General features: G+C 41.0%; 1 protein-coding gene across 1 annotated transcript in view; it reads left to right on the top strand.

Annotated features, from left to right (window-relative positions):
* CDH18 (cadherin 18) overlaps positions 1-26,834 on the top strand; it is a 1,009,618-nt gene that overhangs the window by 626,786 nt on the left and 355,998 nt on the right. Inside the window, 1 exon segment of the mRNA XM_030551747.1 lies at positions 19,791-19,853. The gene's annotated coding sequence lies outside the window, so the exon portion shown is untranslated.

The raw sequence follows: 26,834 nt of genomic DNA, 5'->3' as shown, positions 1-26,834 counted from the left end.
TTCTCCTCAACCTGGTGTTGGGTCCCAGCTGAAACTGGTGTGTGTACTGCAAGAGTGCTTTGCTGAGGAAGATCAATTCGTCCATTAACTACCCTGAGATTTAAAGCAGCCAATACATCTCTGCGAAGGATAGGAGTGCCTTTGTGGACAATGTAGAACTCTGCAATTACACAGCAATCACCAAAAATAACTATTGCTGGCAGGCAGCCATGTATTGGAATATGGTTTTTCAAATAGCACACCAACTGGAGTTTGGATTCAGTAAGAGGCACATCTTTAAAGTAATGCAAATAAATGGAACGAGGTAGTATAGATACCACTGAGCCAGTGTCCAACATTAGCTGAATAGAGTGTGATTTGCCTGAGGGTATGGTGGAAACATTTACAGTGCACTTTATCTGTTCTGGAATATGTGCAGTAGTGGTTTTGTCCATGCTCAGCACAGTAACCTCTGGTATTGTAACTGCATGCACCTGTTGATTGAACTGGCTACAGCGACATACTTTAGCAAAATGCCCAATCTTTTTGCAATGATTGCACTGATCTACTTTTGCTGGACATCTTGTGTAGCTTGAAAGGTGTTGTGGGGATCCACAATGAAAGCATGCTTTTACTGTATTTTGCATCTGCTGATTCAGTGGCTTTTCATTAGTTTTCTTCCTGCAATTGTTTGTCTGCAGCGATAGTGAACTTTTTGGCAAAGGAGTCACAGCGTGTTACAATCAGACTCCTCAGGGAAGCAATATAGTGCATTATAGTCTCCCTGGTTTCTGCTCATGCTGGTGAAATCTGTAGCTATTAGCTACTACATTCACTTTTGACACAAAAAAGTTCTTTAATGCAGTGAGTGCAGTCTCATGTTTATCATCTGCAAGGGGGAATGTGTGAAATATACGCTGCCCTTCTTCTTCAAGGCACTGGATTAGCAGAGCACGCTTTCTTACTTCAGAATCTCTGTAGCACGGATTGCAAGTAGGTAAGTCTCAAACATATGGATCCAGGCAGTAAAAGCAACTGGAGGCTCACCTGGGCTTTGCAGAAAGGGCGCAAATAGGTTCAGAGGCAGAAGATCCATCCTTGTCGCCAAAATGTTGTATCAACTAGGCAAGATACTCATAAACTTCAACAGGAGTTTAAAAATAAAGTGGAAACCTCCTTTCCAAGCTGCTGCTGCACCTCTGTAACTCCCACTCTGCCTCAACTCCTCCCTCCTCCTTCCTGTTTCCTGTCCTTTCAGACTCCCAACAGCCAGTGCTCCCGGTTCTAATAATCACAAGAAACATGTAAACACCACAGAGTTTTAGACCAGTGAAGTCACAAAATTGAGTGAGCACGGGCTGTGGAAGGGGCTGTTGTGTGTCTGAGTTAACGACTCAAGACTTTCAAATAATAGGCTCAATTGGAATGCTTTAATCAAAGATTATCAATCAGAGATTAGTACAGCACTATATAGAATACAGAAATAAGTAGATATATTATCACCCGTTGTTGTCACATTAAGAGCTGTCTCTGTCTGTCTCCTTCACTGTATCTGAAGGGACACACAGTTTCCATTTCCCCAATAAGTTCCCATACCAGTGTCATTATATAGGGTTATAGACAAAGAATACCTCTTTGTCAAAGAAACATATGTTCTTATATCATTTCTATACATTCTCAATTTACCTGATTTACATGTGAAGCATGATTATTTACAGCTGAGAGGACTAACAGTTCTTCAAGATAATAGCTCTGTGGACCCTTCTTACCTCACAATCATTCTTCCCTGTTGATTCCTCAAAGAACACATCTGCTGTAACAATCATCCCTTATTAGTTTTCCAAGTCTATATATTTATACGTAAGCTTATAGATATGTTAAGGAGATGGTTTCCAAGGATATCTGGAGTTTTATAGACATGAAAGCACCCAAGATTGTTAAAATACAGCATATAATGCATAAACATTCCTGAATAAGGTTACATGTTGATCAAGGACCAGCGGTCTGGGTCTTAGAATTCAGACATACACTTTGTTGAAGCTAAAGATTCTAAAGAATAGTTAATATATAAATGAATCAAATATACAGAAAGAAAGAATGAATGAAAAGGGTTAACATTTGCTAACAGATACTGACAGGACATAGGGAATACACTGATTCATTACATCCTTCTCGATGTGTGTTGCTGCAGGAACTGCTGTTCAGTTACTGGTGGATTTGAATCTGCCCACTCACGATAGAAACCCCAAAGGAGTGCAGGCACCAGGAATGCCATCTGCCTTTCTTTAAGCTTGAGCGAGATAACAACAGAGCGTACAAGGGAACAGTCTGGAAAAGTGAATTTTAATTTAAAACTTTCTGGACCTGCTTTAGTGAATCTGACCGTATATATTTATTTCTGTGGATGATATGTCATTGCTCTGAAACATCACCAATAAAACATCACACTACAAGAGCAGTATGATGAGATAAAACAGGACCAGGTGTCATTGCACCCAGATGTTAGGCACCAATAGGTCCATGACAAGATGACATCGACCTGTTAAAAAAAAAAAAAAGAACAGTCCTTTTATGTGACATAGTCTAGTTCTTAGTTTTTCCCTGGTGTACATTTCTTTATTTCCTAAGTCTGTCTATCCACATTTTTATTTTTAGGATGCCACACAAATCATCTTCTAACAGTCTTAATACTAATTCATTCATCATGTCATCATTTGGAAAACATTCACTAAAGGACACCTGTTTGAAATTTAGATTTCATTCTAAATTTTCTTCTTTGTTTTTCTGGTTTCAGAAAGACCATGTACTGGAACTAATCTCAACTCTAGTTATAAGTATTCATTGAAACTACACCATTTAGCAAACTTAGGGAGTTGGTAGTAAGATCCCATGGGAAGAAAGTCTAAAAAGAAAACCAGTTTGATAGTTCGTAATTTTTCAAAGACTTTATTAAGGTCACAAGAGCAAACTATCCCACTGTGTAGGAAAGACAGCAAGAGACCACCCTGGCATAACCAGGAGATAATCAATGATCTGAAACTCAAAAAAGAGAGTCCTACAAAAAGAGGAACTTAGGTCAAATTACAAAGGATGAATATTAAAAAAAACCCAAAAAACAAACAAAAATAAAAAACAAAAACAAAAAAAAACCCAAGCACATAGGGATAAAATTAGAAAGGCCAAGGCATAAAATAATATTAAATTGGCTAGACTTAAAGGGTAACAAGAAAACATTCTACAAATACATAAGAAGAAAGAGGAAGACCAAGGACAGGGTAGCCCCATTACTCAATGAGGAATTAAAGACAATAACAGAAAATGTAGAAATGGCAGAAGTGCTAAATGCCTTTTCTATTTCAGTTTTCACTAAAAAAGTTAGCAGTGATCGGAAGGCTAACATAGTGAATGCCAGTGAAACTGAAGAAGGATTTGAGGCTAAAATGGGGAAAGAAGAAGTTAAAAATTATTTAGATGTCTTCAAGTCGGCAGGCCTAATGAAATACATCCTACAATATTCAAGGAGCTTACTGAGCCATTAGCAATTATCTTAAAAAACTCATGGAAAATAGGAGAGATTCCAGAGCACTGGAAGAGGGAAAATTTAGTGCTAATCTATTAAATGATAATAAGGACAACCCAGGGAATAACAGACCAGCTATCTTAACTTTGCTACCTGGAAAGATAATGAAGTAAATCAAGCAATCAGTCTGCAAATATCTGGAAGATAATAAGATAAGTAACAGTTAACATTGATTTTTTTAAGAACAAATCATGTCACACCAACCTGATAGCTTTCTTTGACAGAGTAACAAGCCTTGTGGATAAGGTGGAAGCAGTCAATGTGGTATAACTTGACTTTAGTAAGGCTTTTGATCCTGTCCTGCATGTGCATAAACACACTACGGAAATATAGCCAAAATAGAACTACTATAATGTGGGTGCATAACTGGATGGAAACTGTTCCCCAGAGCATATTTATCAGTGGTTCACAGTCAAGCTGGAAGGGCATATTGAGTAAGGTCCTGCAAGGATCAGTTCTGGGTCCGGTTCTGTTCAATATCTTCATAAATGATTTAGATAATGGCATAGAGAGTATATTTATAAAGTTTGTGGACAATACCAAGTTGGGAGGGGTTGCAAGCGCTTGGAGTATAGGAGTAACATTCAAAATGATCTAGACAAACTGGAGAAATGGTCTAAAGTAAACAGGATAAAATTCAAGAACAAATACAAAGTACTCCATTTAGGAAGGAACAATCAGTTGCACATATGCAAAATGGAAAATGACTTCCTAGAAAGGAGGAATATAAAAAGGGACCAGGGTGTTATAGTGGATTACAGGCTAAATATGAGTCAGCGATGTAACCCTGTTGCAAAAAGAAAAGGAACACTGTTCTGGGATATATTTGCAGGAGTGTTGTAAGCAAGACACAAGAAATACTTCTTACAATTTATTCTGCACTGATAGGGCCTCAACTGGAGTATTACATCCAGTTCTGGGCACCATATTTCAGGAAAGATGTGGACAAATTGGAGAAAGTCTAAAGGAGAGCAACAAAAATGATTAACAGTCTGGAAAACATGACCTCTGAGGGATGATTGGGGGAAAAAAAAAAGGTTTGTTTAGTCTGGAGAAGAGAAGACTGAGGGGTGACATGCTAACAGTTTTCAAGTACATACATGGTTGTTACAAGGAGGAGGGTAAAAAATTTCTTCTCATTAATCTCTGAGGCTAGTACAAGAAGCAATGGACTTAAATTGTAACAAGGGAAGTTTAGTTTGGACATTAGAAAAAACTTCCTAACTGTCAGAGTAGTTAAGCACTGGAACAAATTCCCTAGGCAAGTTGTGAAATCTCCTTCATAGGAGGTTTATAAGAACAGGTTAGATAAACACCTGTCATGAATGGTCTAATTATTACTTAGCCCTGCCTTGAGTGTAGGGGACAGGACTAGATGACCTGCTGAGATCCTTTCCAGTCCTACACTCCTGATTCTGTTACTTGTTATCTGGAAGAGTAGAGAGCATTCTGCTAAAGCCACGCTCTTAGGCCTCCTGTTCTTCCAGTTCAATGTCATTCTTTGCTGTTCTAAATATCTGCGCTATTGTGACTCTCTGCCTAGCAATAATGGGTCCCCCATACACAATACATCAGGTCTTCATTGTTTCTTTTACTATATGTTACCACCAAAGTTAGTCACACAGCTACACACTAACAGTTTGAACAGCACCCAATTGCATATTTGAATAGCAAAAATCAGAAAAAGGTTTCATACAAGTAGAGACAGGATAGTCTTGTGAAAATCACTGGACTGGCACTCAATTCCTAGCTCTGCCACAATCTGAGAGAGTCACTAATGTCACTATGCCTCAGTTCCTCATATATTACATGGGCATAATAATATTTTCCTACCTCATGTAATGTTATGAGGATGAATTAATTAATGTTTGGGAGGTGTCCAAGTTATACATTGAGGAGAAAGTTATATAGTCCCTCTTGGAAGTGAGGAATCCACACAATATTACAAACAAGTATTTGCTCAGTCACTTGCACTAACTGACACAATATTCATTTAGAAAGTTTATACAGCAGAAGATGCAATAAAAATGGTTTTGTTTGCTCTTTTGTTTAGGTTTTGTTTTAAATAGAAAATACTTCACAGTTACGCTAACTCTGCTGTTTCATTTATTATAATTCATAGTATTGCCAATTATATTTTTAACTTTCAATATTATTTTTACAAACGTTATGTAATTATTTCTAGAGCTGGCCAGAAAATGGGATTTTTTTTCTCGTGTGAATTTTCATATGGGAAATAAGTTTTCAGATTTTCCTGCTGTGGAAAAAAAATGGTTTGCCACACTATCTGTTTTTCAAGTTTTGTCAGTTGGAAAATAGTAAAACTGCTGAAAGTGTTACTTTCATAGAAAAAAGAAATACTTTCACTTTTAAGTGTTAACGAAGAGTAGGGGGAAAGGTTAAAAATAGAAAGGTTAAAAGTAAAAAGGGAGAGAAAATAACACTTAAAAACAGAAGTGTTACTTTCTCTCACTTCTTACTGTTTGGAATTTTTGTATCACATTTTTTTTCTTGGGAGGGGATTTTTTTTCTTTTTTTAAAGAACAATGGATGTTTTCCCTGAAATATTTATTTTGAAATTTTTATTTTAAAAAAATTGATAAAACCCCTTTTTTCCAGTAAAAAACATTTTTCTATGAAAAAGATTTCAAATTCTTTCTGACTTACAGTATAAAGATTCAAACATAATGTGAGGACTAGGTAAATAATACTCTTCTTGCCACAAACAATTTAGACAACAGGCTAGGACATATAATACAGAGAAGGCAGCTTCAGTTTCACAAACTCTGATCGGTCTTACAATCAATTCACACATAATTTCCCCACCAATTGTAACCTAATGCCAGGTGGGAACAAAATGAACCACCTTTTCTAAATGACCAGCACTGACATAGTCTGTGTTTATCACATTCTAGACTTTGCTACCACATCATTTCACCATATCTATGTAAGGGTCCCAGTATGGCACTGCCAAGCTACTTATTATCCCAGCTGATGTAATGTCCCTTGCCATTTGAAGAAACACTGCTTTCTCAGATGTAATATTTCAGCAAATTTTCTCAGCATATAGATTGTTGGTTCACTTGTCATAATGTCACTATTAGCAGTTCCTGGAGAGTCACAGATTCCAAGGCTAGAAAGGACCATTGTGATCATCTAGTCTGATCTCCTGACCTCATAACTTAACTCCAGGTGACAACTGCGATCCTAATATGTTGGGTATTTCTAATAGAAGCCTCCTATATATTTACTGCATCACAGAGGAAGTTATGTTCTAGCATAAGGTTGTCCATAGGGTTCTAAAAGTTGGCTTTTGAGAAAGACAGTGTTAAGAAAATTTGGATTAGGTTATTAATTGAAAAAGTGCTCCCTAAACCATGTTTTTAAGCTGAAATGTGGCCCCAGGCTCTGGTATGTGGCCTCTGAGCAGCTACTCTCCTGTTTCTGCTGCAGCTGGTCATCAGCTCAACTCCCTCTCTGGCTGCCTGCTGCATTGCACAGAAAGGAGAGAGTAGTTCAGACTGCTCCATAGCCTCCTGTGCTGCTGGATTACATCTACACTGCAGCTGGGAGTGAGCCTCACAGCCCAGGTACACAGACTTGTGTTAGTGGGGCTTGTGCTAGCATGCAATAAATAAATAAATAAATAAATAAATAAAATCACTGTGAGGGTGTTGTGGCTTGGGCTGGCCACATAAACTCCAACTTACCCTGCCCTCTGGACCTGAGCTTGGATGGTTGCCCTGAGCCCCCTTCAGTGCTGCTATGTCTGCACAGCTATTGTTAATGTGCTAGCTCAAGCCCTGTTAGCACAAGTTGGTCTGTCTGGGTTTGGAGGCTTGCTGCCAGATGCACTGGAGTCTCAGGGAAGTAGAATATGAATGGTCTGGCCCTGCTTGAGCCCAGGGGATTGTATAGCAAAGGCTGGGTACCCTCTATCACCACCATCAAGGGCAGTTCAGCAGATGTGGAAAACAGGAGAAGATGAGAACGAATAACTGGTTATGGCCCTACAACTGGCTGGAAAATGAAAATCCTTTCCTACAAAAGAAATGTTTCTGGATGTTTTCTCATCTCAACTTGAGACAAAAAGTCAAAATGGACAAACTTTTTTAGGGGAAGAATTTTCCAGAAAAAAAATCCATAACAGAACAAAAATGGAATTTTTTAGGTTGTTGGCTGCCTGTTGGATGGGTGGGCTGCCTAGTTCTCTAGCTGGCCATTGTTCCATGCTGCCTGGGAAGGTTGCTAGCCAGGAAGTTTGGTAATCCAGGAATCAACTATCTGGGGCGCTGGTTAGCCAGGCAGTGAACAAGCACTGTGACCCTCATAGCCTGGAGACTCCCAGGTCCTCTGTAGTCCAGCTGGCAGTCTGCTGAAGAGCCTAGTAGCCATGGAAAGCCTGGTAAGGCATCTGAAGGTGGTTTCTCCTCCCCCAGTACTGCCTGAGTGGTGCTACTAGAGCAGGCTAGGTAATCAGCACTGATTGATTGTGGCCACTTGGTTCCTCTTGCCCTCCAGCTGAAAATATCTAGACAACCTGCTGCTTTCTAGGGTTTAAAATTTTGGATTTAATTTGACTGAATTAATACTTGCTTGAAAGGGTTTGATAAGTAACACTTTGTTTCTGCCATTGTTCTCTGTCATCATTAGATATAAGATGACATAGGTAATTTGATTTTAAATGGCTGATCTGGAGTTCGAAAAATGAAAATCTTGTTTGGCAATTTACCAAAAACAAAAAGAAAGGGAACATGATTTTGTTTTGTGTTACACCAGCATAAATCATGAGGAATTCTGTCAGAATTAGTGGAAGGGCACCAATATAAAACTGTTGTGAGATCAGAATAAGCACAGGATATTCATCAATTGTAATGCTACTGAAAGGTTTCGGGAAACTGGCTTGAAGTGTCCTTCACAGTGGGTATCTGTACAGTATATATGCTCACCAGTTCATGTACTTTCTGCTTCCTTCAGCTCTCTTCTCACCCTTTATCTTTCACGGAGGAGAGTAGACACTAAATTGAGATAGATTATCACTATCAAAATCAGGCTGGTCATGTCCAAAAGACATTGGTACCTTTTTTACACGTGCCCTATGAATGTAAATATAGTTCACAATTTTTAGATTGAAGTCTGTGATTGCACACTCTCTCTCTCTCTCTCTCTCTTTGACTTTGATAGGGCAGAGAAAGGGGGAAACCACCACCACACCAAACAGCACCACAGTTTCTTTTAATCCAATCTGGACAATTCTATCAGGCTTTGTGGCAATACCAACAGAATGAGATCAATTTATGATATTTTCCCATCAACATTGCTTGTCCTTGTCAGTCATGACCCTCTTTCCCTCATATTTCTTTTCTGTCTTGTGTAAAATGGTGGTTATTGTTATAAATTTACTTGTTGTTATTACTTTAAAATACAAAATTTTAGGACAGAAGATTATTTAAATTTACAAGTGTCAGTTTCATTCTAACTTGGAGATCTGAGGCCAATTAATTGCTTTTATTTACTTTGTACCTCTAAGGATGTTCAGTATGTCTTGGAGGAGCACCAGCAAGTTATTGAATGTGTTGAATTTCCACAGGATTCAGTCACAATCTTATACATCTTGGGTGGCTCTTAAAGAATAGATTAGTACAAGCTATCCACTTACTTGCCTTTGCATTGCTATTAATTAATGTTTTCTCATTTGTTACATTGAAAATTTCTGTCCAGTGTCATGGGTCCAATTATATTACACATAATAATCAACCTTGCTAATAGAATAATCTTAAATGACCCCTAGTAAGGTTGAATAACTTCCAAATGTGGGAGTACATGCATTTTGATAACACGTTTTCCTTAGTAATGTCATGTTTATCTCAATCACCTCTAGCAAAGTCCTAGGAATACTTATTCTTAGGTTTTGAATTCATTATGGCATTCTCTGAAGAACCATCTCTGTCAATGCACGGTGGCTGTTGTTATTACTAGGGTAAATGCAGATAGATGTAACTACTATGTATTGAAATTGTTTCTTATGATAGAAAAATATTTTTAAGAGCAGCTACTAAGTGGTGGTGACCTGTTTTGACAAAGTGGAGAATTTGAAATTTGAGCCTTTTCTTCTTTAATTCATTCAGGGCTAAATTAATCTCTGATGTAACTCCATTGACTTCAGTGGGTTTACACCCAGGGGTGGATTGTAGCTAAATACGTAAAAAGAAAGCAGTGAGCTTGTTTCTGTAAGATAGAAAACCAAACCAAACCACACACAAAGAAACAAACCTACCCTGTATAATAAAAAGTACAAGTAAGTCATGTGTCTTTTTAAACTAGTTTATGGGTAGGGACCTATCAAATTCATGGTCCATTTTAGCCAATTCCATGGTCATAGGATTTTAAAAATAGTAAATTTAATGATTTTTGCTATTTAAATCTGAAATTTCACTGTGTTGTAATTGTAGGGATCCTGATCCAAAAAGGAGTTGGGGGAGGTTGCAAGGTCACTGGGAGGAGCCGGGGGCGTGCGGTACTGCTTCCCTTACTTCTGTGCTGCTGTTGGCAGCAGCACTACCTTCAGAGCTCGGCAGCTGGAGAATGGCGGCTGCTGACTGGGAGCCTAGCTCTGAAGGCAGAGACGCCGCCAGCAGCAGTGCAGAAGTAAGGGTGGCCTGGTATGATATTGCCACCCTTACTTCTGTTCTGCTGCCTGAAGAGCTGAGCCAAGCCCTCAATCAGCAGCCGCCACTCAGCTCTGCAGGCAGCAGTGCAGAAATAAGGATGGCATGATATGGTATTGCCACCCTTACTTCTGCGCTGCAGCTGCTGGTGGCGCACTGGCCTCAGAGCTAGGCTCCCAGCGAGCAGCTGCGTCTCTCCGGCTGTCCAGCTCTGAAGGCAGTGAATATGTAAGGGTGGCAATAAAGCGACATCCCCCCCCCAAATAACTTTGTGACTGCCCCCCCCAGCAACTTCTTTTGGGGTCAGGGCCACCAATTAGAGAAACACTTGTCTCCCCCTGGGAAATCTGTGTAGTATAGAGTAAAGGCACACAAAAGACCAGATATCACGGTCCGTGATACATTTTTCATGGCCAGGAATTTGATAGGGCCCTAAACAGCCATATTCTAATATCTTTACTTGGTTCTAGCTAGTAATTTGAGCTTCCCTTCATTGATGCCTTGGTGAAGCTAGAGATTAAGTGAATTATGGGGAGCCAAGCAATTAGACTCTAGGTTTAATTAAAAGATTTAAAAACCCTCTGTAAGTTAGACAATAAGAATTGGGGGGAAAGGCAGCACAGTAAATATTTGGCTTCTGCTTCAAACATGCTATGTGAGTATATGTATGACAAGCACACATTATTTCTTACTGGTATTCTAAGAAAGGAATAAACTTCTCTTTAGAACAAATAGTTGTACTCTAATTCATCTCCCATTTATGGCAATGGAACAGTGCAGGTCAGTGAAGGAAAAGCTGTAAAGTTCAGCAATATGGCTCTGTGCCTTCAAGCAAATGTCATATGTAGGTAGCATTTGAAAATTATAGGGCAGGCTTATTAATAGGGCATCGTTTTTTTTTTTGTTTTGTTCGTAGCACAGTAATATCACTAAGATCATTATACTGTTGTTGGAGCTTAAAAATGGAAGCTTTTAGATCCCTGCTAGGTGCATGCATTCCCTAGATTGCTGCTCTTGTTTCTATGCTTAGACTACATTCACTCAGTTGGGTTCCAGCTATGTGCCAAAGCAAGAAGATGAATTAAGCTTTGAGTGCTTTGACTTTTCAAATAGGCATAGGGGATGGGGAGGAAAGGAATATTTAAAGTGTAGAAGAATCACAAGGAAATAATTTCTGATGATCACTTTTCTGAGCAAATGCTTACCAATTGAAAATTACTTGAGAAAATAACAAGGAGTCTGGTGGCACCTTAAAGACTAACAGATTTATTTAGGCTTAAGTTTTTGTGGGTAAAAAACCCACTTCTTCAGATGCATGGAATTTTACCCACGAAAGCTTATGCCCAAATATGTCTGTTAGTCTTTAAGGTGCCACCGGACTCCTCGTTATTTTTGTGGATACAGACTAACACAGCTACCCCTCTGATACTTGAGAATATCGTTTACATGTAATCAATATTAGTCAAAAACATTTTTTCCAGTACAAAAACTTGTAGAAGACAAGCGTGCGGAGTATAAGAATGGAGTTATCATATGTTACTGGCCTTAAATGTTGAGGACTTCTTTCATCCATATGGATCCCTAAGTTTTTATATCATTTAGCAAAATTTATAAACAGTTTGTCCATCAGTCTAGTCTAATCATTTTACCCACTATCAAAATTGAGAGAATTATTGAGTGTAACATAACAGCTGATAACAAGCGCACAGAAACACTATGCAAGAGTTTAGGACAGGAGGTAACAATATCGTATCCAATCAAACCTGCACATTGTAATTAAATGAGCACATAAGGATGATTAATGACCTCCTCTTGCAAAAATTGTTATGGGATTCTTACATGTCCCAAGTATAATAACTGGGCATCTAGTGTAATAGTCAAGGTGACTTCTGTTTTAAATCACACCTAAAAGACAGCTTCTTCTCTAGCACAGAGCCCACAACAGCAATTATTCAGTTACGTCTGGTACGGATATTATAGCTTCGTTAGCATTATCAATACTAATTCCTGGAGCAGATGGGTTTCCAGTAGAGAGCTTCTGACCAAACTCAGGCCCAGTATGTTTACCTTCTGAGAGTTAACAAAATCACTTCTTGAAATGATATAGCTGCACTGTTTCAAGTTGTAAATGTTGGGAGATTTCTTTATGATGGGTTGTGTGCCATTGCAATGCACTGCTGTTCTCCCACAGTGGCTAGCCACATACATTTATATTGGGATTGTGAGGCAGGTTCCCCAAAACAAAGTGAGTCAGAGGCACTATTTATGGCAGGGGTGGGCAAACTTTTTGGCCCCAGGGCCACATCTGGGTGGGAAAATTGCATGTAGGGCCATGAACGTAGGACTGGGGCAGGGTGTTGGGGCACAGGAGGGGTGCGGGGTATACAAGGGGGCTGACAGCAAGGTACTGGGGTGAAGGAGAGGTACAATGGGGTCACGGTGTGGGATGCAGGAGGGTTTTGGGGTGTGGGCTCTGGACCAGCGCTGCTTTTCTGGAGCAGCTCCGGGGTGGCAGTGGTGTGCAGCGGGGCTAAGGCAGGCTCCCTGCCTGCCCTGGTCCCATGCTGTGCTGCTGCTGGAAGCACCATGTACCTGCGGCCCCTGGGGGAGGGGCAACAGAAGCTCCGTTTCCAGGCAATGGGAGCTGTGGGGGTTCTGCCTGGAGGCGAGGGCAGCGCACAGAGCCTTGTGCCCTCATCCCCCCCAGGGGCTGCAGGGATATGGTGCTGGCCGCTTCCAGCAGCAGTACGGGGCCCGCGGCTCCACGGTGGTGGCAATCCCTCAGGCCAGATCCAAAGCCCTGAAAAGCTGGATACCACTCATGATCTGTAGTTAGCCCACCCCTGATTTATGGTAAACAAAAAGATAATAAAGCAGCAAAGAATCCTGTGCCACCTTATAGATTAACAGACGTTTTGGAGCATGAGCTTTCGTGGGTGAATACCCACTTCGTCAGATGCATGTAGTGGAAATTTCCAGAGGCAGGTATATATATGCAAGCAAGCTAGAGATAATGAGATTAGTTCAATCAGGGAAGATGAGGCCCTGTTCTAGCAGTTGAGGTGTGAAAACCAAGGGAGGAGAAACTGGTTCTGTAGTTGGCAAGCCATTCACAGTCTTTGTTTAATCCTGAGCTGATGGTGTCAAATTTGCAGATGAAATGAAGCTCAGCAGTTTCTCTTTGAAGTCTGGTCCTGAAGTTTTTTTGCTGCAGGATGGCCACCTTAAGGTCTGCTATAGTGTGGCCAGGGAGGTTGAAGTGTTCTCCTACAGGTTTTTGTATATTGCCATTCCTAATATCTGATTTATGTCCATTTATCCTTTTCCATAGAGACTGTCCAGTTTGGCCAATGTACATAGCAGAGGGGCATTGCTGCCATATTATGACGTATATTACATTGGTGGAGGTGCAGGTGAATGAACCAGTGATGGTGTGGCTGATCTGGTTAGGTCCTGTGATGGTGTCACTGGTGTAGATATGTGGGCAGAGTTGGCATTGAGGTTTGTTGCATGGATTGGTTCCTGAGCTAGAGTTACTATGGTGCGGTGTGCAGTTACTGGTGAGAATATGTTTCAAGTTGGCAGGCTCTCTGTGGGCGAGGACTGGCCTGCCACCCAAGGCCTGTGAAAGTGTGGGATCATTGTCCAGGATGGGTTGTAGATCCCTGATGATGCGTTGGAGGGGTTTTAGCTGGGAACTGTATGTGATGGCCAGTGGAGTCCTGTTGGTTTCTTTATTGGGTTTGTCTTGCAGTAGGAGGCTTCTGGGTACATGTCTGGCTCTGTTGATCTGTTTCCTTATTTCCTCATGCTGGTATTGTAGTTTTGAGAATGCTTGGTGGAGATTTTGTAGGTGTTGGTCTCTGTCTGAGGGGTTAGAGCAGACGCGGTTGTACCTCAGTGCTTGGCTGTAGACAATGGATCGTGTGATGTGCCCGGGATGGAAGCTGGAGGCATGAAGGTAGGCATAGCGGTCGGTAGGTTTTCGGTATAGGGTGGTAATAATGTGACCATCGCTTATTTGCACCGTGGTGTCTAGGAAGTGGACCTCCCGTATAGATTGGTCCAGGCTGAGGTTAATGGTGAGGTGGAAGCTGTTGAAATCGTGGTGGAATTTTTCCATAGTCTTCTTCCTGTGGGTCCAGATGATGAAGATGTCATCAATGTAGCATAGGTAGAGAAGGGGCATGAGTGGACTAGAGCTGAGGAAGCCTTGTTCCAGGTCGGCCATAAAAATATTGGCATATTGTGGAGCAGTGCTGGTGCCCATTGCGGTGCCACTGATCTGGAGATATATATTGTCATCAAATTTGAAATAGTTGTGTGTGAGGATAAAGGCACAGAGCTCAGCAGCCAGTTGTGCTGTGACATCATCAGGGATACTGTTCCTGACAGCTTGTATTCCATCTGTGTGTGAGTAAAAAGATAATAGCTTTTGATGGTTAGAAATATACAGAAGGGGAGTTACAATGCTCAGCTCTCTGAGGCGGGGGGTGAAGAATTTAAGGACTAATAGTGTTGCCAATAGCACTACCTCCCCTTAATTATACAACCTGAAAAAATACCCTTTCCATAATTTGTGTGGCAATAAGTTGCTTCTAGTTCCCCTAGTGGCTCATTATAATATCAATGGGAAAACAGACCATAACTCTTAGATCTCTCCAACCATTTCAAGAAGGAATAACAAGAGTAAAAGTAATAAAGACAATATTAATAACTTTTTTCAGTGTAAGGTTGTTGTTTTTTTTTTAAATGTATACTGTTTATTTTCTTTTCTCCTCCAAAGAAATCCTTAGCGTGGTGCTACTCAAAACAGATTTATTCCAACTGTGATATTAAACCCAGAAGGGGAGAACAGTTCATTTTTTTTAAAGCATCTACAGTTGTACTCATTTTCCTTCTTCCTTTCATCTTTCAGTGATGATGATGTTAATTAGTGTACTTGGTCTTGTGTGTTTCAAGGAAAAACAAAAACAGACTCTGAGTGCCTATTTCTACTCAACAAGCAGGTTCCACCATGACTCACCCTGCTCAACCTTCTCAGGAAAAGGGACAAATGAAATATTCCAGGAGCAATTGGCATGTGTTCACTGTAAAAAGCCACTGTAGATGAATGTGAACTCCTCTTATATTTTGACACTCGAAAAAGTGCAGTCCAGGTGTTTCAAAATTTCCTCCTGACCTGTAGGAACAGGAAGGGTTTTGTTTTGTTTTTGTTTGAACAGGCACTCTTTGTTATTCAGTGGAATCCACTGCAGAACTGCTGTAATTATAAGGCTGCAGGACTACCAATGCACTGTAGAGGGAACTCATTTTAACACAGAAGGGATTATTTTTTTCCATTTTTTTTCTATTTTATGTGTTATTCTGGAGCCAAACTTGGTGCTCCAGATCCACATCTGATCTTTCATGATAGTCTTCAAAGGCAATCAACTTGACATCTCCCATGTTTTCAAAGTGTTATTAAAATGAGCATCTTAAAGTTTGCGCCCAACTTGCTGCCACTTCATGATTTTTCTTCTTTTTTCACTTTTTCATACATGTTTAATATTCTTTTCTCTCTTTCTGCTGATTTCCTGGGTTGCGCTAGCAGGGGAGAGAGCTTCAATGCTTCCCTTCACCTGACAGCCACCTTGGTATTCCCACTTGATGCTTTCACGCAGGAGAGGGGTCATGGCATGGCTCTTATCTGTGATATAGTGGCAGATCAGGCAGGGAGGCTCATAGTCCTGCTACACCCCCACTGATAACTCATAGGCTCTGCCTTCCCATTCAGCTCTCCCTCAATTCTGCAGAGAGCTTGGGGAGAGACTAGAAAACCAGTGTCACCTTGCTACACATTGTTTACCTTTCGCAGCTTCATGCTGTGGTGATTGTGCTGGTTGGATTTCATTTGCCCTAGAACAATGTGGGGAACAACAAAGGAGAGACACCATCCCAGCCTTTATTCTTCAGCCTCTTCCTGGAGTCCTAGGGCAGTGAATAGACACATTCTGGCTGTTCCTCTGTACCTATGTACACATGAATTCCTCTGAGTTGGCACAACTGTAATGTCACCATGCCGATATTTAAGATTAAGTGAATTTCACTGTCAACACAGAAATGAAACTGAGTAGATACTAGCTACTTAGATTATATAAGCTCTTTGGAGGAGGACCATGATTGTAATTTTACATGTGCCTGATCGCTAATAGAGGCCTCCATGTGCTGCTGCAATACAAATAAATATCTAGTGCAAAATTAAGACTGAAAAAGAGAGAGACCACATTTTATTTAACCACTTGCAATTTCTGTGTGGTAAGCTTACATGTAAAAATAGTAGGTAAGAGACCTTCATATAGAAATGAAGAAAGATCTACAGCAGTGTTTCCCAAAATTGGGATGCCGCTTGTTTAGAGAAAGCACCTGGAGGGCCGGACCGGTTTGTTTACCTGCCGTGTCCACAGGTCTGGCTGATCACGGATCCCACTGGCCACGGTTCGCTGCTCCAGACCAATGGGAGCTGCGGGAAGCAGCGGCCAGTATGTTCCTCAGCCTGCGCCGCTTTCAGCAGCTCTCATTGGCCTGGAGCAGTGAACCGCAGCCACTGGGAGCTGCGATCAGGTGGACCTGTGGACATGATAGGTAAACAAACCAGCCCGGCCCGCCAGGGGCTTTCCCTAAACAAGAAGCGTCCCAAGTTTGGGAAACACTGATCTAGAGAAAAAGTTTTGGTTAAGGCACTGAAATGGAACTTAGAAAAGCATGGGTCTAGGCCGAGTTCCTCTATGTCCTTGGGCAGACCACTTAATGACTGTGTCTCCATTTCCCATCTATGGAATGGAGATAATACTCTCTTTCTCCCACTCTTTTATTGTCTTGTCTTTTAAGATTGTAAACTATTGAGAACAGGTACTGTCTCTTAATACATGTATTACAACATAATGAGGCCCTAATCTCAGCTACTGCCTCCCTAGCACTACCACAATATTAATAATAAAATGACATTTTGAAATTAATAGTGTTCCTTTAAAATCCTTTCATTTTGTTTGATGGGATTATCAGAAATTATTTGAAAAAATTCACGAGCTTTATACTCAGCATTGCCAAGCTCAGGAGATCAAAAATCATAATTCAGACCTTAAATGCAATTTACTACTGTATCATTTATAATAACATATGTATTTATTAATATTATTAGTGCAATACTGTTAATAAACATGTACATTTTAATGTTATTATTAATTATGTTATATCTGTTTAAAATAGTGGGGGTTTTGGTCTGTCTTCAGATTTTTGAGATCTCCGTGTGTGTTTGTGTGTGTGTGTGAGAGAGAGAGAGATTTTTGGCCCCATGCTTCAGGTGCTCTCACCTCACATCTCTCTATCCACTGCCCAGAAAATAATTTTGTCCCCAACTTTCAAATCAGTTCTGCCCTTACCCTTCCCCAGCCCTCCTTTCCAACAGTTCACCCCCTTTTTCTCAGCCACACTTCTCCTCCTCCTGATGTTCTTCACCCATCTCTCAGTCTTTTGGGTTGGGGGCTGCAGTGGGGTCACCTCTCCCCCTTCCAGGTTAGGAGGAGGGGCAGCTCCAGGAATTTTTTGCCTCCTCCCCTTTCTGAAGACAGGTGATGCAGAGGAAAGAAGATGGGGGAAGGAACAGAAGAGTATTGCTCTCAGGAAGGGAGGGGAGCTGCTGTTCTCTTTAGCTTACTACTCCCCCTCTCTTCCCATGAGCATGGCTTTGGGATGCTGAGTCGAGGGGGAGGGGAAGCAGCTGTGATTGGTTGCCCTACTCCAGGAGGCAGGCAAATGGGACAGACATCCAGGCCTCAAATTCATTACAGGGCTGGAACGTCTCTCTTCATCCCCAGACTGGGGTCTAGCCACAGCTAAATTCCCGTTACTGCAAAAAAATCATGAGAGTAGGGAACACTGCTGTTAGAAAACTGTCATCATTTCCATATGTTTTGACAAGCTTTACAGACTGCATGGAGAACTGAAAATGGAACAATTGTTGGTGTAAGATTGTAAGGAATATATGCTTCAATGTGGTGACATCTCTAATCTGTCGTAAGTGAGGAGTGATTAAGAGTTTTACCTGCATCTCTTTTTTAATTTTTAATTAAATTAACACCATCTGATATTTTGTAATGGAGCTTACTAGAAACTGTATATGCTTCATACTAGGTTACTAAATATGTGACTCACACGTGAATGCTAGTAAGAGTCAACTGAACTTTATTTGTTTACTCCAGTCATCTGACATGGGTCTGGGTTACTAGCCCTGCCATGTGACTGGGGTAAGGCTCATTGGCTCCAGTGGTTACTATATCCTTCGGTAAACAGCAGTTGTCACATATGTATTTCAGAAAGTCAGTGTTTTTTTGCGTTTGCATTTTCTCACAGTTGCATTTGCACCAGCAGAAGGAGAACTGGCCTATGCATGACAGTGGGGTGTTTACTCCAAGACCTGCTGTTCTGGGGGGTTCTCAACCAACATCACCCCGGCCGAGGACTGTGTGAGAGGAAAGTAATACAATAGGCCCAGCCTACACATCCAAACAGATATGTCACAGTTACCATCACTGCCTGCACAGAGGAGAGGAACAGTTGGTGTCACCACTGAAGCTCTCATGCAGAGGAGGTATCTGCTGCTGTTCTGTCAGAGATTACACAGCCCTATCCTGCTGCCCTTTCCACTCCACCACCATTTCAAGTAGAGAGCTGGGTCATAATTTGGGGGCAAGGCCAGAGGTGTCTTGAGGGGGTGGGTATGGGAGTATTGCCTTTATGTGGCCCTGGGTCTAACTTACAATGAAGTTGATTGAGAAGGGGATTCTACGTTCATATGATGGGCAAACTACAGAGTTTGATGTTTTTGGATTTGGCTTGAATTTGACTGAGATGTACACCCTGAAGCTTGAGTGCTAATTGGACTGTCATCTGATGTATCCTAGACTTTTCCATAGGAAAATTTGAGGTGGACATCTCATAATCAGAGTTTCGTTCACATGTGATGTCTGCTTCCAGTCAGGCTGGAAATGTGTTCTTTTTCATACTGCACTATTTTGATTCTTGGGTTTCCAGTTGGTAACTGTAGGTGACATAGCATGAGGAATAAATTAGAGAGGCGATTAAAAAAGAAAAGTTAACACAATATTCTGGAATGTTCAGGATTGCTCTTAATAATGGCCAAAGGGAGGGTGATGGATCTGAGTTCTTTTTTCGTTACGCTGAAAAACTCATCTGATTATTTTTTCCTGGTCAGATTTGAACTTTACACACTAACAGAAAATGTTTATGGATAGATTTTGCACTCACACATTGTCATTAGCTTGTAGCAGGTAGGGGTTAAATGGAGTCCACTGTCAAAAGGAAAAAAAAAAGGAACTTCCATCCCTATCTGCATTGCTTTCTGAAGAAGAGTCTTAGGTCAACAGTATTTCCAAACAGATGTACTGATATACTACTATATACTATACTATGCTACTCTTAACTCCAGCTCTGGGCAAGAGTTAAAAATCTCTCCCATTTCACTAATGTATGATTTGTCGTCATCTTTTTTTTTTTTTCCGCAGAAACAGTAAGATTGGCTTGGCAGATTGCGTGAGAGAAAGGAAGCACACAGCTACCATTGGGCAGTAAGTGCCAGTTTTAAGTGTTATTTTCTTAGCCAACCAGCAATGCATACAGCTTCTGGTTTTGAAGTGAATGGAGATGAGCAAGACGTTCAGAGTGATTGATTTGAAATGTGTTTAGATCTGCTGCTCAGCACTCGGAGTGCTACTGTCATTTCAATCACTTTGTAACATGCACACGTGTACAATCCAAATGGCTTCTAAACCGAAGTGCTCAGGAAAATGTCAAGACAGCAATTTGACAGTAATCAGGGACCTGGACATAAGCACTGTACAGAAATATACAGAAAATTATTGACGTGCTACAAATTGAAAAGTGCATTAAGCAGCATTCAGGTAAACTGGTTCAGATACCAAGAAGTTTTAAATAAATAATATTAAAAAATATTCAAAACCCCTCTAAAATTAGAGGGAGCAGTGCAAGCATGCCACACAAATCTATGCCATCAGAAGCTAGGAATGAAGCCATATCTGTCAGTTCTGTACGCATGCTACTAAAATGCCACTCTGTTTTATATTTCAAATGACTATCAGCTTTGTTTGCAGTGTGCTTTGCTGCTAATTTACACTGGTTTTGGAATAATGCCAGCTTAAGTTTCCATTGCAAAATATAGATGGCTTCTATTTTTCCCCTTGAGAAAATATCTCTGCAGTAGAATACAACATATAATAATAAACTTTAAAGGGCATGATGGACTAAATTTGCAAACAGCACGTAATATGCTAAATTTTAGGACTGATGGTGTACGAACATTTAGAATTATTTGCAGCTACATTAAGCCCATGAGCTGCTTTCTGAAAATAATGCAGAGATTTTGCATGTGTGACTTTTTATGCCGCAACTATCAGCTTCTTAAAGCACACAACTCCCGTGAATCAGTGTAAGGGTGCCATTCGTGCACTAACTAGAGTTAAAAAATTGAGAGCTATTCAGGTAGAACTGTCTGGAAATTTAGTCTGGTGCTCTAGGTCTCATGGTGCTGCTTCAAGTAATTAGGGGTTGGATTGTGCCTTTCACTTATGCAGAAGTGCAGATGAATAGGCGGGAATAAGGTCTCCCCTGCCACCATCTGTGTGATTCATGTAAAAGACAGCCAGATTTGCTGTTCTTGCATTCCTGAGAGCACAGGATCTTTACCTCTGCTACTTCCCCTAGGAGCAACTGAGCAAAGGGGTTGGGGAGATGGAGCAAAGGTCCCACCATGTTCATGTTCTATCTAGTCATGCTGTGAGAGAGTATAGTATTCCTATTATGTGGATGTAATAACTGACTCTCCTCCCTCCCCTCCCCCCATACACCACAACTCAGAGATCCACAGTGTCTGTAGTGCTTTCCACCCCACCCTGGGTATGGTGCATCTCCACCCCACACCTTGCTATGGACTTTATGCTAAAAGCTCAAGCTAGCACTAACTAAATAAACCATTAATACTAGCTTAATATAGCAGTGGGAAGGAAGGAAGGAAGAAAGGAAGACAGAGATAGTGGCTACATCAGATAAATTACTAGGTGACATGGCATGGTTGAAAAGGTCTAAGTTGCTTGAATAAATATGGAAACCATCCATATACCAGCAGGATAATCTGGCAACTCATCTCCTACAATCAATAAAAAGGTGGCAATCATATGTTTGACATGAAATTTATCTGAAAAAGGATCACCTTGAAGGTATGGCTGCATTATTTCCTCAAAAATCAGCATCGGTGTTATGAATTAGAGAGGAGCATCCATAGAAATATAAGAACAAGAGAAGTGATGATAAAACTTGTAATTAAGTGGGGGCAAAGAAGGACCAAGAAGGTGTGATCTGCAGCTCTTTGTTTGGGAGAATGTCTAGAGAAACTGGAGGCTCATGGGCTTATTAGTAGGAAATAACCTCATTCTTATGTCACTTGCACAAACCTCGCCTAGTCCAATAGGGACCAAAAATTATTTCCACCCAGTGATTTTTTCGCACTGTGTGTGTAATGAGCAAGATAAAGGTATCCACATTAGAAAAAAACAGACAAAAAAACCCCACAGCTGGTACTCATTATCACTCTTGTTTACAGTTTTAGCAGAGGAACTGAAGACTGAAATCCCCTAATTCACAGGATATGTCAGCCCTGCAAAATGTAGGGTGGGATTGGATAGATAGTATGTGGAAAGCTTGCCCTACCACTGGCTGTGCTGTTCTTTTCCTGGTCACACATGGAGGATTTTAGACTGCAAGGCTGTCAATCCTGTGTCCTTCACAAGCAGAAGAAAAAGGAGGGGGAAAATAAAAACATTGGTCTAGTGTTCTGCATATTTACACAGAGAAGGGAGTATGCTGCCATTATTAATATATTGCCATTATTTTGTTTATCACTCAAAAAGTAATTGGTGAGCAAATGTGAGCAGTGTCCGTTATGTGTACGTAGCACCTACCACCTCTCTTTATATTATATGAGTAGTCAACATTCACAGTTAAATAGTACATAAACCATTATTTATTAAGATGTTTCCTACTCTCTCCATTCAATGGGCCATAAAATACCAGTCAATGAAACAATAATATTTTATTCTATTTTCTCCAAGTAAAATGAAGATCGGTGCTCTAATGAAACATGTTCCCAAGAATCATCCTTATCCTACCAGGCGTGTGTGGACAACTGCCCACTTCTGATGGACTTTGTTAGTGATGGCTGTAGGGGTGAGAACTGGAAGACATTTTAAATAAACCCAAGACTGTTTTCAACAAATGTCAGTGGTGTACAGTTCAAACATTCAGAGAGGAAAAGAATGGTCACATTTAAATAAGTATGACCTTAAAGTAGATGATAGAATACCGAAATTCCAAAGCAAGCTGGGCCAGATCCTCACCACGAGGGGAAAACTTCCTGCTGCTCCAGTGATGCAGAGCTGCCCTAAAGCCATTTTAGCCAACTTCTGGAGGATTTCTCCAGTGCAGGGGAATCCCCAGGTAGAACAGATTTCCTGTGTCAGCTCCTATTGCAGTCTCTATCCCTGAAGCCAGAACTGGGGGCATTAGTGGGAAAAAAGAGTGCCCTTGTTATCCCTGGCTGTTAAAATAGCCCCTTACAACCTGCAGGAAACTTTCTCAATGGGTTTAGCCTGGAATGTAGCAATCCCAAGCAGCAGAGTTGCAAAGACAGTTTACAGCCATCTTTACACCCCATCCTTGCCCCTTATCTCCTCAGTTACAGCAAAGGCTTGAGGCCATGAGCTGGATATCATGGCAGGGGTGGCCAACCTGAGCCTGAGAAGGAGCCAGAATTTACCAATGTACATTGCCAAAGAACCACAGTAATACGTCAGCAGCCCCCCATCAGCTCCCCTCCCAGAGCTTCCTGCCAACCGGCAGCCCCACCAATGAGCACCATCCCTTTCCTCCCCGCACCTCCTGATCAGCTTTTTCGTGGCGTGCAGGGATGGCTCTAGGTATTTTGCTGCCCCAAGCATGGCAGGCAGGCTGCCTTTGGCGGCTTGCCTGTGGGAGGTCCCCGGTCCTGTGGATTTGGTTGCGTGCCTGAGAGAGGTCCGCCAAAGCTGCAGGACCAGCGGACCCTCCACAGGTATGCCGCCGAAGGCAACTTGCCTGCTGCCCTCGCGGTGACCGGCAGAGCGCCCCCCATGGCTCGCCACCCCAGGCATGCACTTGGTGTGCTCGTGCCTGGAGCTGCCCCTGATGGCATGCAGGAGGCTCTGGGGAGAAGCGAGGGCATGGCAGGCTCAGGAGAGGAGGCAGGAAGGGATGGAGTGGGGACAGGGCCTGTTGCAGAGCCAGGGATTGAGCAGCGAGCACCCCCTGGCACACTGGAAAGTTGGTGCCTGTAGCTCCAGCCCCGAAGTCATTGCTTATACAAGGAGCTGCATATTAACTTCTAAAGAGCCGCATGTGGCTCCAGAGCCATAGGTTGGCCACCCCATATTATGGTATGTTGTTTGCATATTAGCACCTGTAGTCACATTTCATGAACTGCGCAGTAGCTCATTGGGAGTAACTGTACTGCCATCAATGGTCCTAAATTTTGCCAGGAAAAGGAAAGCAAAATTAATACCCTCTTCTGTAAACATTTTATTTTATTCATCTCTAAAATCTCTGTTTGTACTAGTGTCTCGAACAACGGGATCCTGGTCCATCACTAGGGTTCCTAGGTGCTCCAGTAATATGTACAAAATAATCTATGTATTTTTACCAAAAGTGGCAAGTAATTAGAGAGGAAATACTAAGATGCAAGGATACAAAGCTGTAAATAAAGATGTATGAGCCACAATTTTCCTGACTGGGTGAGGAATAGCATCATCATGTTGAAGATGAGATTGTGTTGGCTGTTTTCACCAGGAATCAGTATCGTGTAAAAGTTCAGAGACCCCTTTCAAGCTAATATTCTTTTTCCTCATTTTGTTGTTCAGCAGGAGCCACATTGTGCAATCTAGCCACATTGGTGAGCAGGTGCTCACATAAGTAGTCCCATTAAAGACAAGGGGTTAAAATTTGGCCCCATAGAAATCAAGGCAAAACTCCCATTGATGTCAGTGGAGCCAGCATTTCATTCAAGGAATTTACAAGGACCCAATTCTGCCACCTGTACTCTCATTGGGACTATTTGTGATGGAATAAGGAACTATGACACACATGTGATACTGGCAGAATCAGCCCCTCAATTATTTGAGGATTTGATTTTCTTCAGAAATGATCACAGCAGCACTGTGATCATCTACTGTAACTTCCCAGTCAGATATCTTTCCTTCTGGGCTTGTAAATTGTAAACCTAACATTTGAAATCTACAATCTGTAGCCAGCACTCTTTCTTCTAAAGAGTCAAGTCTTTAGGTCATTAACTCTCAGGTTTTGGAAATCATATCAGAGAGTCTTTTAAAGCTCAAGTATGAGTCAGGGCTCAGGGTTGAGAAAACATCTGCTTTTAATGTTGCTCCTGGTCATGTTTGGAATGAAAATGAAAAAGTTTGTTTTTTGTAAACATCCTAATTGTTCTGACTCTTTGGCATAGCATAATAAATCACCAGAAATAAACGTGTCTGTGGGACTAATGTGTCAATAAGGGGACTAAAAATGAAATGAGAGACAGATTTCAAAGATATCTCCAGGCTAACAATCATAAATCCAAAGCAATGAGAGCAGAGTGGTCAGCAAGTGAGAAGGTCCAAAGAGAGAAGAGAAAGCAAAGTTAGAATCTCCTCATACCAGGTATTAAACTGACAGACTGTTCCCTAATCTATACATCTACAGAAGGAAGAAAATATTAAAAGGAGAAGAAAGCAGCAGGGCTAAACCTTCTTAAAAAGTCAAGGGTATTTCCAAGATATTTCTAGGAGTGAGCAGAAAAAGATGATGATCTGAGGAAGGAAACTGACTGGACAAACTCAGCCTAGATTATCCGATTTCTCAGTCTTTAAAGCTCTCCGTATTTATCCCATGTCCTCCGAAGGGCAACCAAGAAAGCAGAATGGTTTCCAGAAACAAAGAATAACAAAAGGCTGCTGAAATATGTGCAGTTAGGAAGTGATAGCAGAGAGCTGATGTATAAATCTACTCTCTTTACTTCCCACATATATGTGGCCTCTACTTCCCTTCCCTCGCCCCATTATTTTTTCTGGATGTTCACTCCTGTTTTTTTTTAAATGATTCTTGAACATTGAGTAGGATGATGAAAATTGTTCTTTCTTTTCACTTACAGGAAATAGGTTAAGATCCAGCAGATACATAGTTTATACTTCAAGTTAGCCTCGCATATAAAAAGTGTCTAGTAGCTTCTTTCAAATGTTAAAAGAAATGTTCTCAGGCATACAACAAGTGATCTCATATATGGCTCCTAAAATGTCCTTCAACTCACACTTCAAAGCTTCATATGTATCAAATTCTGTGTCAGATTTTATAAAGAGCATTTCAAAAGAAAGTTTTATACTGTTTGGTTTGGTGCCAGGCTGCTACTAATATAGTGTGAATGAGTTAAAAAAAGTTTTGAAAATGAATGCTACAAATGCCCTTAAAGCTTCTCAGTATATATCAATGTGGAATGCTGTCAGTCTGCAGTTGACATGCTCTTTCTGCTTCCCCATTCAAAAAAACAAGGCTCTCATCCTGCCAATGCTTAGGTGTATGCTTAACTTTGAGCATATCAGTAGTCCCATTGAAGTCAATGAGCTTAAGGTTATGGCTTTAAAATTAAGGAAGTCCTAAATTAATGCAGAGTCAGGGCCTAATTTCTTATGCCATTAGCTCTATTTTCCTGTACATTTCTTGAGGATTTCCTGGTTAAAATATTTTCATTGTTATTATTATTGGGCTAAATTCTTGAGGTCTCTACTCCCATTTTTACTCATAGGAATTTGTCTGGGTAACAATTGACATTGGGATTTTCAGATGAGTTTAAAAGTTTGTCTGCACTTTGAGCCGGAGATGCTAATTCCAGCTGGAGGAGACACACATGTACTAGCTTTGATCAAGCTAGTTTTCTGACAATAAAGTATAGCCATGGTGGGAAAAGAATGACTGGAAGGACTAGCTGTTCTGAGTGCATGCCCATCTGAGACCGTAGGTGTGTTCTCCAGGTGTCTAGCCCCTCACACCTCTCATGCTAAAGCAGTTACTTTCCAGTTTTAACATGCTAGTTTGATCAGAGCTAGCGTGGGTATATCTCCTCCTGCTGGAAATTTACTCCTCCAGCTCCAAGCGTAGATGTACACTAAAGGAGTTAGGCACCTAAATTCCACTTCCTTCCATTCAGTGGGATTTGGGTGCCTATGAAATACTATGTAAATCCTAGCCTGAGTGAAAATAGAGTAGAGACCACAGAATTCAGACCAAACTCATTAAGATATAATTGATTGTTTTTAAAGATTTCTTGCTCCTTCATTTTTTAAAAAGTTGTTTATATAATAATACAGTATTATTCAGCTGTTGCTGTCATCTGGCCAAAAAAAAAAAAGAGAGTAAAAATAAAATTTTATACAATCAGTCTGTTTGGGCCTAAATTC

Source organism: Gopherus evgoodei, chromosome 2 (genome assembly GCF_007399415.2).
Source record: "Gopherus evgoodei ecotype Sinaloan lineage chromosome 2, rGopEvg1_v1.p, whole genome shotgun sequence".
Taxonomy (NCBI): Eukaryota; Metazoa; Chordata; order Testudines; family Testudinidae; genus Gopherus; species Gopherus evgoodei.
The sequence above is the reverse complement of the archived record's forward strand: the minus strand, read 5'-3'. Positions and strand labels throughout refer to the sequence as shown.